Genomic DNA, 6,000 nt, shown 5'->3' on the forward strand with positions numbered 1-6,000 from the left:
GAGAGCAGGAGCCCCTCAGGGGCTGGGCCTGGACTCCAGGAATGGTGCAGGGTGCAGGGGTATGTGGGGAAAGTGAGAAGCATGTGCAGGGGGAGAGGAGCCAGAGAGGAAGGCCAGGCACGCTCTGGAATTTGTCCTCAGGCCACTGAGAACAAAGCTTTACCTGCCTGAAAGCCTCCTGGCCAGAAAGGCCACAGAGCCATGGGACAGTCAAGGACCAGCTCCCCTAAGCCCCCTCACCTGGAAGCTGAGGGGTGTTGTCCCCCTCTATAACTGCAGGCTGGGTTTAGCGGAAGCCAGGACTGGCTGGGTGGCAGGACAAAGAGTGGGGCCTTGTCTACCTTCCTAGACAGGCCCCAAGAGGTGCCCATTGTTCCTCTTACTAGTAGACAAGTGGACACCATCCAAGAGTTAGGACTGTGGCAGGAAGTGACAGGCCAGAGTCTGACTGAGCTGCATCAGGTCACGTGCCTGTGCCCTTGCCCCAGACTCGGCTCTGATGGGACACTGAGTTGTGCTGTGGCCCTGGCCGCTGTCCCCTGGCCCAGACACCACCTGGAGTTAGAGCTGGCCAGGGGAGGTGGTTTCTTGTCTGCAGGCACAGAGTGTGACCTCCCATCAGGGTGAGGGCAAGACTGAGCCAGTCAAATTACCATGGTCAGCATGCAGTCCCACTGGCCTCTGCAGGACTTGACCCTGAGGTGAGGGCCTTCTAGGGCTTTGCTATCCACCCCCTTACCATCCCCCATCCATGGGAAGAGAAGAGTGAAGGAAGGGACAGCTTGAGTACATGATTTTCTTGAGAGTTACCAACTAGGGTGCAGTAGCTTCTCTTTTGCACTTATGGCTTCTTTCCTGGCCGCACCCCCAGGATGGGAATTTGTCCTCCTGACTCTGCAATCTGGCTGCCCCACTGTGCTGTATTATTCTTACAAACCTACCCGATGGGAGGCATTGCTATGATCTCTGCTTATGCGGACTTCAGATCTTGGCTCCAAAACGTAGGTGCAAGACCTCAGGTGACTGCCTCAGTCTTCTCACCTATAAAATGGGGCAAAACCCACCTACTTCACAGCCTCATCAGTTAACATGACTGATGCCTGGAAGGATGCCCACTGTTCCTCTTACTAGTAGACACGTGGACACCATCCAAGAGTTAGGTGGTGAGGTCACTGCCAGTCACTGGTAGTTCAATCAAGTGAAGCCAATGTCCCTGGCAATCCCCTTTCCCCACATCAGTGACACAAGGCTAGTGGTGGGCTCTCAAGTAGGAGTGCCTATCTTGGCCTCTGTACCTGTGAGAGTGTCTAGCCTGTGATGCGATCTGGCTACTGGCTGCTTTCAAGAGAAACCTGGGGTTGGGCTCTCCTTTCCATTCCTGGATTGCTGAGCAGACATGGGCCCCCAGGAATGCATAGCCATAAGACCAGTGGCTGAACACTTAGGACATTTTATTTCAAGAGAGGGTTGCAGGGGGATCTGGGTGGTTCAGTGAGCTGAGCACTCTTGATTTTGGCTCAGGTCATATTCTCAGGATGTGACATAGAGCCCTTACGTGGGCCTTTCACACTTAGAGGGGCATCTGCTGGAGACTCTGTACCTCTGCTTTTGCCCCACCCCCTAATAAATAAAATCTTAAAAAAAAATAGAGGGCTTTATACTCCATTTGGCTGAGAAGGACTTAGGCGTGATGTCACAATTCCAGGGGACCAAGCCCAATCTCCAGGTGACCATGTGTACAGAGCAACAGTCTAGCCCCACCCCCTCACCCTCTTCTTGCAGGTGTGGGCACCAGTGGTGCACATAGGCTGACTACACTAAAAGGTGGTCACAGGGCACACCTCCTGTGGACGGCCTATTGCACCAGAACTATGGGCTGAGCTGTTTTCTTTTACATAAAAATGCATCACAGTTTGGAGCATCAAAATGTGGTGTGCAACTTAGACTCCTGGGTAAAAAACTCAAATGCAAAAGCTCTTTCAGAAACATGCTAGGGAATCTGTGGGTGCTTGCTAACTGGGGGGCAGCAAATTCAGGCTGGTGTGTTCCTCACACTGAGCAGCCTGCATTCCACTTTATTACAAAAATTGGAAAAAGATTTGTATATCAAAAGATAGAGTAAAGCCATATGCGGGAACAACCTTCTTTGCAATTAACTTCAGACACTGACTCAAACTGATAGAGTAATTAGAAGTTCCTTGGAAACAGGTGTCACTCACACCACATTCAGCATTCTTTGTTGTGTAAGACTATGTCCCTCATCTGATAAAGAAACACTTCAAACATTAATGGAGCAGAGTGCAGTAAAAGGCTCGCTTGAAGAAGGACTGAGCTTGGGGACATGTCCAGTCGTATGTCTCAATGTTCCCATCATCACACAGGTGGTGCCCAAAATGGACAGGGTACCAATTCCAGTACACGTCTCCTGCTGGCCCAGCATACGTATTCCTACCATCTTGCCATCACATATTGTCAGGGCCCTGTCATCAGGCCTGTGCTTCTCCAGTTTATGCTGCTGCCTGCCTCCACTAATAAACCTCTTTCATCTCTCAAGTTGGAGCTCCATTGCAGTCATCTTCATCAGCTTCATAAAACAGGATTTGGCAATGATTTAATGGATAGGACCTGCAAGGCAGAGATGGAAAAGAAAAATAAATTTACACACTGAACATTCAGAATAGTTAAAATCTTTGTGACTTTAAAAGACCTGGTCAACAAAGGAAAAGCACAGTCCACAGGATAGGAAACCATATTTGCAAACCATGTATCTGACAGGGGTTCATATCCACAATACATAGAGATCATGTAAACTCAACAACAAAAAAACAAATCAAACGTAATGTGTGAATGTATAAGTGTGGAATAGACTTATCCTCAAGGATAGGCACACGGAGAGAAGTTTGAAAAGATACTGCCCATTGCTAATTTTTTTGGAAATCCAAATTATGAAAAGCAATGAGATACCACTTCACATCCATTAAGATGACTCGCCCCAGAAAAAGAAAGAAAGACTTAGAAGAAGAGAAAAGATCAGGTGTTGGCAAAGATGCAGAGAGGTTGGGACCTTGTATACTATGTGTGGTAGGAATGTTTAACAGCATCGTTGTGAAATCAGTATGGCAGTTCTTCAAAACAATCAACATTAGTACCAAGTGGTCGGGTAATTCCACTTCTGGGGTAGATATCCAACTCAATTGACAGCATGGTCTTGAAGATGTATCTGAACACACCTTTTCATGGCACCATTGTTCATATGAGCTAAACCATGAACACAACCTAAGAATCTGTCTTAGGTTGAGGGAGGAGCAGGTGTTGCATACACATACCCACTGGAATAGAGAAGGTGGTTGCATTATGGACATTGGGGAAAGTATGTGCTATGGTGAGTGCTGTGAAGTGTGTAAACCTGGCGATTCATAGACTGGTACCTCTGACGCTATTAATACATTATGTGTTAATAAAAAAATTTAAAAAATATTTTTTCTGGTGGTGATATTTGGACATTGTATATTCTGCAAAATAAAACATATTTGGAGTTGTCAAAAAAAAGAGAGAAGGAAAACATTGACATATGCCACAACATGGGTGAACGTTGAGGATATTATGCTTAGTGAAATGGGTATCCATAAAAATACAAACTCTGGGGGAGGAGTCAAGATGGCAGAGAAGTAGCAGGCTGAGACTACTTCAGCTAGCAGGCAATCAGCTAGATAGCGTATCTAAAGATTGCAAACACCTACAAATCCAATGGCAGGTCGAAGAAGAAGAACAGCAATTCTACAAACAGAAAATCAACCACCTTCTGAAAGGTAGGACTGGTAGAGAAGTGAATCCAAAGTAAGAGGAAGATAAACCCTGGTGGGGGGGGCGGCTCCCAGCAAGTGGCGGAGGAACGGAGCACAAAATTTGGACATTTAAAAGTCTGTTCCACTGAGGGACATCACTCCAGAGGCTAAACGGGGGTGAAGCTCACGCAGAGTCAACATGGCCTCAGGTCCCGCAAGGTCACAGAAGGATCGTGGGTGTCTGAGTGTCACAGAGCTTACTGGTATTAGAACGGGGAAGACAGCTACAGAAGCATAGCCAACAGTAAGCTCACAGCTCGGGGTTACCTTGAACCAGCCACTGGCTTCGTGAGATTGGAGTGCAGCCTGAGGCCAGGGAGACGGGAGTAATTGGGCGCTGTTCTCTGAGGGCGCACTGAGGAGGGGTCCCCAGGCTCTTGGCACCTCCAGGCCAGAGACCGGGAGGCTGCCATTATCATTCCCCTCCTCCAAAACTCTACGGATAGCGCTCAGGGAAAAAAAGCTCCCGAAAGCACACCCGAGCGGCTTACTCAGCCTGGCCCCTGGTAAGGGCAGTGAAATTCTGCCTGGGCCAAAGACACTTGAGAATCACTACAACAGGCCCCTCCCCCAGAAGATCAACAAGAAATCAAGCCAGGACCAAGTTCACCTACCAAGGAGTGCAGTATCAATACCAAAGAGAGCAGCGGAATTCCAAAAGAGGAAAAGCAAAGCATGGAACTCATGGCTTTCTCCCCATGATTCTTTAGTCTTGTAGTTAATTTAATTTTTTTTCTTTTTCAATTTTTTTTCTCTTCTTCTGTTAATTTTTTTAACTTTTACCTTTTTCAACATTTTTTAACTAGTTTATCTAATATAAATATATTTTTCTTCTTTATAATTTTTCTTAATTGGTTTTCTTTGTTTTTTAATTGCTTCTTTTTTTTCTTTTTTCTCTGAACCTCTTTTTATCCCTTTTCTCCCCCCCCGCAATAATTTGGGGTATCTTCTGATTTGGTTAAAGCATATTTTCCTGGGGTTGTTGCCACTCTTTTGGTGTTTTACTTGCTCCTTTATATACTCTTATCTGGACAAAAAGACAAGGCTGAAAAATTCACCACAAAAAAAGAACAAGAGGCAGTACTGAAGGCTAGGACCTAATCAATACAGACATTGGTAATATGTCAGATCTAGAGTTCAGAATGATGATTCTCAAAGTTCTAGCCGGGCTCGAAAAAGGCATGGAAGATATTAGAGAAACCCTCTTGAGAGATATAAAAGCCCTTTCTGGAGAAATAAAAGAACTAAAATCTAACCAAGTTGAAATCAAAAAAGCTATTAATGAGGTGCAATCAAAAATGGAGGCTCTCACTGCTAAGATAAATGAGGCAGAAGAAAGAATTAGTGATATAGAAGACCCAATGACAGAGAATAAAGAAGCTGAGCAAAAGAGGGACAAACAGCTACTGGACCACGAGGGGAGAATTCGAGAGACAAGTGACACCATAATATGAAACAACATTAGAATAATTGGGATTCCAGAAGAAGAAGAAAGAAAGAGGGGAGCAGAAAGTATACTGGAGAGAATTTCCCCAATATGGCCAAGGGAACAAGCATCAAAATCCAGGAGCTGCAGAGAATGCCCCTCAAAATCAATAAGAATAGGTCTACACCCCGTCACCTAATAGTAAAATTTACAAGTCTTAGTGACAAAGAGAAAATCCTGAAAGCAGCCCGGGAAAAGAAGTCTGTAACATACAATGGTAAAAATATTAGATTGGCAGAAGACATATCCACAGAGACCTGGAAGGCCAGAAAGAGCTGGCATGATATATTCAGACCACTGAACAAGTAAAACATGCAGACAAGAATACTATATCCAGCTAGGCTATCATTGAAAATAGAAGGAGAGATTAAAAGCTTCCAGGACGAACAAAAAATGAAAGAATTTGCAAACACCAAACCAGCTCTACAGAAAATATTGAAAGGGGTCCTCTAAGCAAAGAGAGAGCCTACAAGTGGTAGATCAAAAAGGAACAGAGACCATATACAGTAACAGTCACCTTACAGGCAATACAATGGCACTAAATTCATACCTCTCAATGTTACCCTGAATGTGAATGGGCTAAATGCCCCAATCAAATGACACAGGGTATCAGAATGGATAAAAAAAAAAAAAACCATCTATATGTTGCCTACAAGAAACTCATTTTAA

Source organism: Mustela nivalis (genome assembly GCF_964662115.1).
Source record: "Mustela nivalis genome assembly, chromosome: 8".
In the NCBI taxonomy this organism is placed as follows: domain Eukaryota; kingdom Metazoa; phylum Chordata; class Mammalia; order Carnivora; family Mustelidae; genus Mustela; species Mustela nivalis.